The sequence below is a fragment of the Hippopotamus amphibius genome, chromosome 2 (genome assembly GCF_030028045.1).
Source record: "Hippopotamus amphibius kiboko isolate mHipAmp2 chromosome 2, mHipAmp2.hap2, whole genome shotgun sequence".
NCBI classification, from domain to species: Eukaryota; Metazoa; Chordata; class Mammalia; order Artiodactyla; family Hippopotamidae; genus Hippopotamus; species Hippopotamus amphibius.
Window position 1 is genome coordinate 137,708,752 of NC_080187.1, and position 13,782 is coordinate 137,722,533.

General features: G+C 49.9%; 1 pseudogene; it reads left to right on the forward strand.

Annotated features, from left to right (window-relative positions):
• Nucleotides 1–1,498: 1,498 nt before the first annotated feature.
• Nucleotides 1,499–12,536, forward strand: LOC130844499 (tubulin polyglutamylase TTLL13-like; annotated as a pseudogene).
• The last annotated feature ends 1,246 nt before the right edge of the window (nucleotides 12,537–13,782 follow it).

Genomic DNA, 13,782 nt, shown 5'->3' on the forward strand with positions numbered 1-13,782 from the left:
CAGCAGATGTCACCATGTAGGGATGTGGTGCTTTTCTAGGTATGAGGAGATGCAAGGATTGGGCTCATAAAATCAGCTCCTGAAAACATCTAACTATCTGAAGACCTGTTCTGTCTGGCGCAGTTTTCCAAAGCACAGAGGGCCTCATTCCTGATCTCCATCCTGAAGTCCTTTTAGGGGATGTTGAATGTCAGCAGCTGCAGCAGCACCTGTGATTTAATCCTTGTAGTAGAGGTAGATGGCAAGTGCCAATTTATAGTGGACACCATTTATCTAATATACACCCCAAAGGGCTCTCCTTCGGGATTGATGCAGAATTCCCCATTTTTATAAGTTTGATAACACCAAAACACAAAAGATGCAAACAAATTCCAATACTAAAGGCCTAAATGAATTCTAGCATCGATGCACACAGAACCAAGCAAAACCAAGACAAAAACCAGCGAACGAGTTCCCAGTGTGCCAGCTCCCAGAATCAGGTAGCGTCCAACATCAATTTACCCCTCCAGCAGAGTACCCCCACCAGATTGGCTTGTCCCATAAAGGAAAAGCCCAGATTGAGGGGGAATATATTCCCGGCATGCATGCCGGAGCGACTTACCCTCAAGAATCAATTGAGTCCATCCACTCAAAGTTCCCCAGATTGGAACCGAAGTTCCCCAGATGGAACCAAAGTCCCCAGATGGAACCAAAGTTCCCCAAATGGACCCAAAGTTCACCAGATGGAACGGAAGTTCTGGAATTGAGTCAAGTCTACTGACTCATAACACAAAAGGATACACAAAACCAAAACAAGACCAAGACAAAAGAACTGGTTACTGAATTGGGTAGACCTACCCTACAAAATCGAGTCCATGAACTAGCAAGAGTCAGTCAGTTCCTTGCTTCAACAGCCAAGCGCTGGGGTGGCCAGTGCCGCTTCAGGGAATTTTGAAGGGAAGACCCTCAGGACAAATGGTCCTGACGGCTGCCAGGGCCCTGCCCCAATATTCCCTGACCAGGGCCAGCTAACCATGAGCAGCAAGGCTCCTGGCTGGCTAAGCCAAACCTGTTACCGAGTCCCAGCTCGCTCTGCTCACCACACGACAGGCCAATGACTTGGAGACGAGGTGTTGAGGCAAGGAACATGACTTTATTCAGAAAGCTGGCTGATCAAGATGATGGCAGATTAGTGTCTCCTAAAAAACCATCTTATCAGGGTCTGGATGCCAGTTTGTCTTATAGACTCAGAGAGGGAGAGGCTGTGAGGAAGTAAAGTGAAAGGGCCATCAGTCTTACAAAACACCTCAGGGAATGACCAACCTTGGTGAAGGGATATGTTAATTTCAGCCATTCACACAGGTGGGCAGAGCAGATTATCTGCCTGTGAGCTGAACAGAGGCTCTTTGGTTTAACCTTCAGGTAGAGGTGCAGTGTTCCCTGAGGCAGGCCATCATGTATGATTATAATAACAAAAGCAGCAAAAAGCAAAGCTGAAAGTCAAAGAAAGAGATCCAACATGGAGTCCAATTTAGCTCCCCTGGTAACATCAGTAGGACCTGTTTCCTCAGAGTCAGAATTCTGAAACAAACATTTGCTCAAGCTAGCTTTTACTAAGTGTATATGCAAAAGAACCAGTTTTGTAGTTTTGAAGAGTTTTACTTAGACTCACTTTCTCTGGAGTCTAAACAAAATGGTGGTCATACGTTATTCCATTTCACAAGGCAGAATGGCCATCACAAATCACAACAAGGAACACAAAGTGTAAACACACACAGGCCTGGCCATCCTAATCAGACACTCAATTAAATACAAGACTGCAGTCTCTCAGAAAACCTGCTATAGCGACATTGAACTTTAGATCTAGTATTAACAGAGTAAATAGAAATATCTCAGGTCTTCAAAGATATCAAAGGCAGCATAGGAGTCCAGGTGAGAGGGGAAGGAGTGGAGCAGGGGGACAAAAGAGGTGGCCTTACAGACGTCCTTTGCCACCTGCAGACCCCTAGGCATTACGGGACTTTTCCCTGGGCTTTCCCGAAGGGAGGACGTGAACTTGGGCCTGCCAGAAACCAGATACCAGACCAGAATCAGAATTTGAGTTCTCTGCCCACCAGAGGTGATCAGGCTCCAACCCTCAGCTCAAGCTGAGGCCCTTCAACCAAATTCCTGTGTCCAGAACCAGGACAGAAGGAAAAAAGGATGGGATAGGAGGGGTTGAAAAGAGGAAAGTGAGAAGGTAGGGAAGAGAGGGTCAACAAAGCCTCTTATTCCTTACCAAGTCAGGGCACTCTGGCCAGTTGTCTGCTCCAGGAATATACCAGGGACAAAAAGGAGTCCCAGTTGCGAATGCTGGGTCTGGTCCGTTGGCAGGCGAGTTGGTCCTCGAGTACCCCGAGCAATCAGGATGCCAGCTGTAGCAAAGAGAGGGTCCCATCTGGGTTGCCAGTTGTTGCAGGAGGAGAGACCGCCTTCCAGGGCCCAAGAATGGGATCTTGTTTAACACTGAGCAATGAATTGTCCGAGAAGAGACAGGTGCTGACAAAGCAAGAGACTTTATTGGGAAGGGGTGCCTGGGTGGAGAGCAGGAGGGTAAGGGAACCCATGAGGACTGCTCTGCCACATGGCTCGCAGTCTGGGGTTTTATGGTGATGGGGTGGATTTCTGGCTTGTCTCTGGCCAGTCACTCTGACTTAGGGTCCTTTCTGGTGGCGTGCACATCTCTCAGCCAAGATGAATTCTGCTGAGGAGAATTGTGGGAGGTGGGCAGGACATGCGGATGGGCATTTCCTTTTGACCTTTCCCATATTCTTCCAGTTGGTGGTGACCTGTCGCAAAATAACTCATGCAAATCATTATTGTCTGCCTGGCCAGGGTGGGCGATTACACTCTGTGTTTCCCCTAACAAGACCCGTGACTGCAAGGAAGACTATGATGGAGAGGAGGAACCCGAGGGGGAGTGTGTTGAAGGGGAAGCTCCCATCCCTTCTAAGCCTTCCCAGCAGGCACTTTCAAAGGCTGAGTGTGATGCATTTAGCAGTAGAGTTCCTTTATCCATTGTAGCCAACAAAATACCAAAGAAAATCATATCCTGAGTTGACCCAGATGACTTAGCTGTTGGGAGGAGAAAGAGAAGGTGGAAACGCAGGTATCTGTTCCCAGGACCCCCACACTTGCCCAGCTCCAGAGAGTAACCCTCTGCCCTTCAGCAGTCAGGCTGGGATCCTTTCCCTTTAGCCTGGGAAAGAGGACAGGAAGTACAGGAGATCACTAGCCTTTTGGTACCACAAAAACAAAATTCAGAACCATTTGGGCTGGCTTAGTGTCGAATTTCAGTATGTTTATATCATCCTGGTCTTTCCTTTAAGTGGCTTCTAGAGAAAATGAATTGCACTGTTAATCTGTTGGGCATCTCTTCATCAGGGTGCCTGGCAGCCCAGGGTCCTTTTCTCCCTCTGCCTAATGTGTGCTCTTCCTCCATTCCACATCCCTGGCCATCAATCTGACCAACTGCAAGTATGAGAGTGGTAAGCACCCAGCTCATCACTCGCACCACTGGCCGTAAGAGGACATTTAGGGCTGCGGCGTTCACTCTGGAGATGGTCCCCCAATCTGCTCCCGGCCCCTGGATCTTGTTAGGCTGGCCTATAGCCTGTACAGAGCCTCCTGGCTCAGCTCCCGGCAGCTGAGACATCACTGTTCCAATTAGTCTCAGCGGTAGAGTGGGAATCTCCAGTTAGCTAACAAGAAAAAAAAGGACAAAAGTCACCATGGCCACCCCCCCCACCCCAATCTTGATTTTGCCAGAGATGAGATGAGACCAGGTTAAACGTGTTTTTGCAAGGCAGCTTTTGAGAGAGCTTCAGCAATTAAAAAAACAAATCACCAGCTCGGTTAGTCATTGCTTTCTCCCCTTCTCCCCACTGACATCTGTGCTGCGAGTCCCCCAAAGTGTGAGGCTCCCGTGTAACCCCTCCAAGGGTCAGCGCTGCAGGCCAGAAACCGTTCCTAATTGACAGGACTGACAGGAACAGAGAGCCAGGCTCTAGTTTTCTGTCACAGATATTGGAAGGGCCCTGATGGCCTCATGAACTTGGAATTTTTGCAATGGTAACCAAACTGCAGGGCTAAGGTAGGAACTACCTCCCTCTTCATCCCGCTTTCTGGTCAGCTCTCCTCCTTTCCTGACCCAGCTACAGTCCCAAAGCTTGCTGCCAGTGCCCAGGCTGGCTCCACCGACCTGCCTCTCTCCACAGTGCGTTGGGCAGCCCAAATGTGTGGCCTGAAGGAAGTGGGGGAGGACGAAGAGTGGACTGTGTACTGGACAGACTGCTATGTCTCACTGGAACAAGTCAGGGACATGAAGAGGTTTCAGGTACAACCTCCCGACCCAAGATCCTAAAGGAACTACCGCCCCAGAATGACTACTCCCAACCTTTTGCCCAGGCACCCGAGGCTGCCACTCTGGGTGGCTATAGCCCTGGGCAGAGTAGGAGAGGCCATGACCAGGGGCTCCTGCACCAATGGAAATAGTTTTCTCTTGGGTCTCTGGAACTTCTGTTATCTGAAGGAAGTGTCTGCTGGGCACATCCTGTCTCAATATATGCTGCTTGCCTGGAAGCATTTGTGCTCAGCTGGCCCCTGCAGGGCAGGCGAGCCTATCTTACAGGGAAGACGGGGAGCTTCAGAGCTGACAGCAGAGCCAGCTGAGTGATCCTGTAAGGGTCTAGATGGAGACTCATTGTTAAGAAAACTAACAAGTTAGAGACTGCTCAGGTGATCGATTGCATGGCTCAGGAAGCATCCCGTTGTGAGCACTGGAGCCTGCTGCCCCAAGGCTACGGGACCACCTCTGACTCTCTCCAAGGCTAAAGATGAATCAGCCGACAGTGGGCACCACTGCTGGTTATTGATAAATTAAACTCTCTCCCTATGTAAGAAACCAGCCCCAAGGGAGGGGGCTGGCTCTCCTTAAGAGTCAGCCTCTCTCTCTCTTGCTCTCTTTCTCGCTTCCCTTTAATAAACTTTCCTCGTTATCTGATTGCCTGGCTTGCTCTCTTTTTCTCCACACTCGCCTTACAATCCAGCCTTGTGAGCAGCTTCGCCTGCACTCCACATCTATTAAGAGTCAGTGTGGGGTCCTGCAAGGCAGCAAGAAAGTCAGGAAAGATGGACCAGGGTCCACAAGAAGGCATTACTTCTTCATGGTGTGTTTGTTGTGCTCTGATTGGGTCTATGGGGTGGTTAGCAATAACATAATGTAAAAGTGCCTGTAGGCTTACCTTGAGGGAAGCCGGCAGGGAGCTGAGACTATCACCTGTCCTGAGAATCGTGGGAGAAGAGAGAGACCACGAGCGGGACAGAAAGAGAGAGAGACTGCTAGAAGCGCTCAGGAAGGGGCATGCAGGGAGCAGCTGTGAGATGAGGGTAACCGTAACAGCATTTACTGAGGTCAGACACTGGTAAGTGTTTTACATTCTCCCCTCATTAAATCCTCAAAAAGATACCCTTATGTTTGTTTTGTTTTGTTTTTTGGCTGCTCCACAGCGTGTGGGATATTAGTTCCCCAACGAGGCCTCCAGTGGTGAAAGCACCGTGTCCTAACCACTGGACCGCCAGGGGATTCCCAAAAGATACCCAATGTTAAGGACACTGAGGCTCAGAAACACGCAGTCCACAGAGCTCATGAGGGGAGAAGCCAGAGGGCAGGGCAACTCCTAGCCCTGCGGGCCAGAGCAGCGGGGGTTTCCAGCAGGCCACCGTGCCAGTGCCTTGCCCTCTGAGGGTGCCACAGCTGTGCATTCCCTGAGGCTGATCTTAGTCTCCTTTCTTTTTGGGGAAACGTTTTCTCATTTGTTTTGTGTTACTCTGCACCCGTTATCCCCACAGCACTAGTCCCTGGTAGTCTGTGGGATGTTATAAGGTGGCTAGAAGGCCCAAAGGCCTGCCTAGCCCTCCTCGCCACCCCTCATTTTCTCACTCAGCTGTGTATGTGTGTTTTGGGGAGAGGCCAAGGGACAGCTTCTCACCTGCCTTAGGGAACCCTCCTTTTCTCCCCTGGGGGACTAGGTGCTGTGTTTACCTCCACTGTGACATCTCCCTTGACCTCCCCAGTCCTTCTCCACTGCTACCTGGAATGCCCAGGCCCCAGGAACGGCTCCTTACTCTGAGGGGTAATATAACCAACTGGCTCTGTTTCAGAAAATCAACCACTTCCCTGGCATGACAGAAATCTGCCGCAAAAATCTGCAGGCTCGGAACCTCAACCGCATGCAGAAACTCTATTCTACCGAATACAACATCTTCCCACGCACCTGGTGCCTCCCTGCAGAGTGAGTGAGCCTAGTTGCCCAGGCTGAGATTCTGGGGGAGGAGAGGGTTCACCATCTCAGTTCCCACCAGACCCTGGCCCCAGGACCTAGGATGTCTCAGGGAGATGGCAGTAGAAGGAAAGTTCTAGCTGGTTAAAGAAAAGTAGGTCTCAAACTATTATGTATAAAATAAGCTTCAAGGATATATTGTACAACACAGGGAATAGAGCCAATATTTTATAATAACTATAAATGGTGTATAACCTTTAAAAATTGTGATTCATTGTATTGTACACTGGAAACTTATATAATGTTGTACATCAACTATACTTCAATTAAAAAAAAAAAACTGGGGGTGGGATGAATTGGGAGATTGGGATTGCCATATATACATTACTAATAAGAAAATGATGTCAAATTGTACCCTTTAAATACATGCAGTTTATTGTATGTCCATTATATCTCAATAGAAGTTCTTAAAAAAAAAAAAACTTGGAGAAAAAAAAAAACAGAATTAGATGTGAGACTGAGTACTCCAGGAAGAGCAGGGACTGGACAGCAGCAAGAACTCCCCAGGGTCCTGGGACTGCCATCATGCACAGAAACCCTCTGACCACCCCTCCCCCCACTCTGCACACAGCTATGGGGACTTCCAGTCCTATGTCTGTCTGCCAAAAACCCGCACTTACATCGGCAAGCCGGAGAGAGGCTGTCAGGGACGTGGCGTCTTCATCACCCGAAATCCACGGGAGCTGAAGCCAGGAGAACACATGATCTGCCAGCAATACACCTCCAAGGTGAAGGGTGCCTCAGGACCACCAGGTCCCTCTGCCAGCACTGGGGTGCCTCATCTCTGCCACAGCCAGGGAGGAAGACAGTTCCAGGCTCCTCCCCTTCCTGCGACCCCCTGTTACCTGGGAGGCAGCATGGAGCCATGCTTCGGAGCCAACCTGCTCTGAACCTGAGTTCCTCTACTTTCTAGATATGTGATCTTGGGCAAATTTCTTACCTGTGCTATGCCTCAGTTTCCTCATTTGTTAAGGGGGATAAAAACAGTATCTTATATGGTTGCTGTGAAAATTAAATGAGTTATTATGTATTTGAAGCGCTTACAGCAGTTTATGGTACAGAGTAGGTACTTCAGGTCGTCAGCCCTCCCTCTGTGCAGATGTGGAACCCGTGGATGCGCAGGGCTGACACCATTTTGTACAAGGGATGTGAGCATCCGCGGAGTGTGGTATCCCTGGGGAGGTCCTGGACCCAGTCCCCTGCAGATACTGAGAAACCACCGTATTATTATTTTCCCCTGGTGGGTTTGCTGCTCTCAGCCCTTCCTCATTGATGGCCTCAAGTTTGACACGCGAAGCTACATCCTGATCACATCCTGTGACCCTCTTCGGATCTTCACGTACGAGGAGGGCCTGGCCCGCTTTGCCACCATGCCTTGCGTGGAGCCCAGGCACAACCACCTGTAGGAGGCCAGCTGGGGGACTTCCCTGCAGGTCGAGTGGTGAAGACTTTGCCTTCCAATGCAGGGGTTGCGCTTTCAATCCCTGGTCAAGGACCTGAGATCCCACATGCCTCATGGTCAAAAAACCAAAATATAAAAGAGAAGCAATACTGTAACAAATTCAATAAAGACTTTATAAAAAACGGTCCACATCAAAACAATCTTAACAAAGTTCTCAAAAAAAAAAAAAAAAGAGGGCAGCCAGCAGCCCTACGGTGCAGGGCAGCACCCTCTTCCACTGCCACGAGTACTGAGGTTCTGTGGAGAAACCGGGTACAGGGGCTTGTCATGCTGCTAGCTTGTCACCCATAAACAAGGAGTGAAACCTGGAGTGCCTGGGCACCTGGCTAGGAGGAGTAGGAGGAGAGCACGTGGTGGGGGTGGGGAGGGGGGTAGACTGCAGAAAAGCCACACCTGCAGGAAGGACACCCCCCCTCCCTGGGAGCCTACAGAACAGTCCTCCCTGAAGAGGGAGAGGAGATGAGTCACCCTGGGGAGGGGTGGGTCATCAAAAGGCAACGCAGGGCTGGAGGGAAGAACTATGTGGAAGCAGCCAGAGGCCACAGGGCCACTCTCTTCCCAGGATGACGTCTGCATGCACCTGACCAACTATGCTACCCACAAACACAGTGAGCATATTGTCCGGGACGATGCTGTGGGCAGTGAAAGGTATGCTCTACTCTGCTTTCTCCTCTTTCTCTGCCCTTTAGCCCCATGGTCTCAGCAGCCCATGAAACTGAGCTGGCCCTTGGGAGGTTGAGCTGGCTTAACCTTCACAGACCCCTGTCCTGTGCCTGACTACCAAGTGCAGCCCCAAACCCCACCCTATAATTAAGCCCTGCTCCAAGCTGGTGGCAACCCCTTAAAGTGCAAGGAACCTAGGCATGGAATTAGGGTTAGTGTTAGGGAGCCTCCTGCCTGCAGCCCGGCTCCGCTGGTCTTCCTTTGACCCCTGGGCCTCACAGGAAGCTGTCAACACTCAACGCCTGGCTGCGAGAGCACAGCTACGACCCCCGAGAGCGGAGGGGAGACATCGAGGACATCATCATCAAAACCAGCATCTCGGCACATTCTGTTCTTCGCCACAACTACCGAACCTGTTTTCCCCAATATCTGAGTGGAGGTACATGTGCCTGATTTGAGATCCTTGGTTTTGACATCTTGCTGGACCACACGCTGAAGCCCTGGCTGCTGGAGGTGAGGATCATCTCCCAGGCTTTGCAAAACCAAGGTCTGCCCCTGAACAGGACACCTGGGATAGGAGTGTACTCAGCTGGTGGAACATGGAATGGGGGATGCACAGGCCATAGGGTGGATAGGATGTAGCAGAAGGTGTAAGACATCGGCACTTCTGACCTGCTAAGTCCAATCTTGGTGGTCTCTGGCCTCCACCATAGGAACCCAGACCTTGGATCCCAAACGTTCCTCGTGTAAGCCTTGCCTGTAAGGACACTATAGCTATAGAGTCAGGCTGTCTGATTTGCTCTCAGCAGCCTGTACACTGGAGGGATCTCTGTGGCAGAGTCCTGTGGCCTTGGAAGTGAGAACATCCAGCTTCTTTGGCTAAGGCCACTGGAGGGGGATGTCTCTCCTAGACCCTCCAGCTGGGCCTGCAAGAATCATGACCTGCTCAGGTGGTCTAGGAAGGGGATGGATAATGCCTTCTCCCGGCAGGTAAACCACTCTCTGAGCTTCACCACCGACTCGCACCTTGATTGAGAAGTGATGGATGCACTTCTCTGTGATACCGTGACCCTTGTCAACCTCCGGGGCTGTGACAAAAGAAAGGTGATAGAAGAGGACAAGCGGCAAGTGAAGGAGTGGCTTTTCCAGTGCCACCAAGAGCCACGAGAAGCCAGGTGCCCCAGGTGTTTGATGTGTGTTTAGTTGTGTAACTTATCTTCTTTTATTATTACTTGCCTGTGAGTAAGAGTCCTTCTCTAGATGGAGAAGGCAGTCGGGGGCTGAGTAGCTATTGAAAACATTTTTTTTGCATTGATAATACATCACATATCATAGATAAGTGATGTATTATCTATGTAGTTTCAAAAGACACAGTGAATAGTCTCTCTCCTACCCTCCTCTTCCAGCTACTCAGTTTTCCTCCCTGGAGCCGATCGGTGTTCCCTGGGTCACGTGTACACATTCACAAACATTTAATGCACATATATACGTGTATTTATATAAATTGTTTTCCTCCCTTTACGCAGACAATAGCATAACTTTCACACTCTCTGTACCCTGCTGACCAATGCATTTTAGAACTATTTTATATTAGCACATAAGGAACTTTATGGGGTTTGTTCTGTTTCTTTTTTTTTTTTTTTCTTTTCTTTCCAATAAAGCTCCTCTAGAAACCATTTCCTATGAAAGTTTATAATCAGGAAACAGAGAAAACAGTTTAGTCATTCAATAACAGGACGTTATCATTTACCCACTGTTTCCATTGTAAGAAGGGTTACAAACACAGTAATGTGTTGCTGATACTAAAGTATAATTTGTTAATGACAATAAAAATGAACTTGAAAAGAGTGAGGATTATTCCTGTAATAGCATCACTCATCACCACTTAGATTGTGATATGCAGGCCAGTGTGCATGTGAGTTTTGCCATGACATCCTGAGGACCTGGCGCACAGTAGGCACTCAAATGTCTGTGTCAATGAAGGTGAAGTGTAACTGTAAATACCCCAGGTATTCCCACGAGACTGGACTGTGCACATGACCGTTAGGAATCATGTCTTTCAATAGGGAAAAAAGGTTGAAAACTACTGGACTTAATAAACAAAAGTACAATCATAGAACCAGTAGGATACTAGGCAGCCATTTAAAAATGTCCTATGACCACATTTTCATCCAAAGCAAAGCAAGGAAAGGAAGGAATAAAGAACAAGGTAAAGTGTGGCAAAGCAAGGGTTCAAACTCAGTAAGGCCTGCCCTAGAGTTCATCCTCATAGCCAATATGCCAGTTTCATAGTAAGATTAGAGGTTTTTAACTTCTTTGTGTTCTTGTAAATTTTCTGTAATTAACTACTGTATAGAGTAGTAAGTAAATACTACTCTTTAATCAGAAACCTAAAAGACTACAACTTGGAGGGCTAGTTCACAAGTGGATGCCTTTGCACTTAAGATGAAAACCATATTTCTGAAAGGCAAGCCTGTTTTCATGGCTACACACAGGTGGGACTGGCCACATGGGCGGGGCCCAAAAAGCCATGAAGCTGGCAGGAGGCTCTCAAAGCCTCAGCTAGCCTTCCTCTCCCTACTGAACGTTCTCTCAGTCCTTCCTTGACTCACCCTGAGCTTGGTTTCCACAGGCGAGAGCAAAATGAGTCCGTCCATGCAGCAATGCTGGTCCAGGACCGATATGAGGACTCCCACCTGGGGGGACACCAGCATATCTACCCTTGGCCTGACAGGGAGAAGTACGCGCCCTTCTTCAAGCACAATGTGTCCCTCTTCCGGCAGACTGCTGCCTCCAAGGCCAGAAAGGAGTGTGCCAGGTACTTAGCCCTACATCCTCCTCTGTCCCCCTGTGTGGGGACAAAGCCTGAAGCTGACCTGCTCCTCAACAGTGTGCAGAGGAAGCCAGACACTCCAGGAAAGAGGAAGGGAGTTTTAAATTCTATCAGACTCTTTCTTAAAAACCTTTGGTTTAAAATTTCTGATGGAAGTATAGTTGAATTACAAAGCTGAGACTCCCTGCAAACTGGTTTTTGTTTTTTGGCCGCACCATGCGGCTTGTGGGACCTTCCCCGACCAGGGATTGAACCCAGGCCCTCGGCTGTGAAAGCGCCAACTCCACCACTGGACCACCAGGGAATTCCCTCTAGCAGACTCTTAAAGATTCGTTTCGTAGGTTTGCCCATCTTCCCACTCCTTCCTCTCCCATTAGTCCCCCAAACAGGTCAATTTCCTACTCCTCCCCCATCCCCATTTTCCTGCACCCCCTTTCTCCTGAACACAATTTCTCCAGTATCTGAAGCTGCTGTGTCTTGTCAGGCAGAAACTAGAAGAGATCCGCCTAAGTAGCAACAGCAGGAGACCTCAGGCAATAAGAGGCGAAAGGAAACCAAGGACCAGAACCAGGGTGAATCAGCAGGGGAGAAGAGCTAATCTAGGGCCCAGCTCCATGGCCTTTCCACCCACATGGCTTACAGGAACCGGAAGTGGGAGAAAGAGGTGTCAGGGGTTTTGCAGCTCTTGCTTTTCTGCAGGAAAGTGGGTTGGGACTCCTAGAGAAGGGAGTCTGTGCTGTCCTCTCCTCCTCTTGTGTGAGAGAGGAGCTCCTCCTCAGTAGATGGAACCTGACCTTTTGGAACAGGAGGTGAGAAAGCAGATAGCAAAGGGAACCTTCCACCACGCTCAGGGAAGGGACGGAGGGAGAGTGGGCAGGCGTCTTGCAGGCATCCTCGTTGATGGCTGGGGACTCATCCTTGGAGATCCTGCATTCATCGCTCATGTACCTTGTCGCTGCTACCGATACACATGTACAATATGCAGCTGCAAGACACTGTGGAGGAGGAGGGGCAGACGCAGGCCCTGCAGCAAAGGGCCCATGTCATCCGCAGTCTGGGTATCGCAGAGCAGCTCACCCACATGCTGCACCCCAGCCACCGGGGCCAGAAAACACTGCATGAGTATCAGCTGAGGGTCCCCGCACAGCCTCTCCCAGAGCAAAGGAACAAGGGCTGTAGCGGCAGATGGTGGTGGCCACAGCCAAGGAGGCTAACGTGATGGTGTCTGGCAGTGGAGCCTGGGAAAGCCGTGTCCACTGGGCCTTGGGAAAGGGTCGGCTGCTTCCTTTGGCATCTGTTCTGAAGCTCCCTTGTTTCTACTAATGACATCCAGCCAAGTGCAGTCTCACTGAACTTGAAGTGAAGAACTGGAGGATGGGGAGGCAGAGTGGGAAACAGGGAATTCGTCAGGGAGTGTCAGTGGGCTTCTGGGACATGTTATTTGAGTTTAGGGGATGGGCACGAACACACACTCTCAAGGTCTCAGCCTGCTTTGCTAAAATCATGAAATGCAAGATCTGCTGGAAGACTTGGAGGTGCCGGGGATGGGAGCCTTTTTCCTGGCAGATCAAAGGGCCCCCCTTGAAACAGATCTGGGGGGCCATTAGATAAAGCAGAAGGGTCTGAGGAGGGGGCAGGCCCCGCCCGATTCCTCCTGGAAAACCATCGTTCCGGCTAGCTCAAGCTGCAGTAGAGAATCAGAAAAGAGTGCAAGCCTTCCATGACCCACGGTGGGAATGCTTGACAGAGGATTAGAGAATAGTGTCCAGAGTGCTGAGAGGGAGGAGAAAGCATGCCGGTGTGCATGTGCGCGCAGACGGTCCTCCTGCCTGGCCTCTCGTGGCGACAGCACTCAGCTGGGAGGATGCGCTGTGTGGAGCATCCCTGAGGCAGGGTGGTGGGACCCTCACACGGAGAGATGGCCCGTTTCACTAAGGAGAAGAAATGATCCAGTGTCTAGCCCCCTGCTTTAAATCTATACTACGTGCTTCGTGTGGTTAGAACCATGCCACCAGAGATTTCAACATGTGCGCTTGTTAGTCACTGGGGAAACCAGGAAAGGTACTGGTGCCCCGGGTGTGGGCAGCATGAAGCGATAGCTGAAATTGGGATTCCAGCTTCGATAACGTGGTGTGTTGCTTCTGCTTCCTTCGAAAGCCCTGTCCTTCCCCCTCATTCCCCTCCCCCGTCCCTTTTTGCCTCATGAACCCACATCCCCCTTTCCAGGGCTCCCCATCTCCCTAGTTTTTCAATTCATGAAGAGGGTAGAAAAATGAACTGGACAGAGAAAAGGGATAAATTCAGGTGTTGGGTCCCGTTTAGGCTCCTTCCCAGACTGTGTCTCCATTGAGTGCAATTTCTGTTTACTCCCATTTGGGAATAAGCAGAAAGGATCCAGCTGGTATTTCTTACTGAGCAGAGGCCATCTGTGGGGCATTTACCCCATGAGTGTCATGTTCCTTATT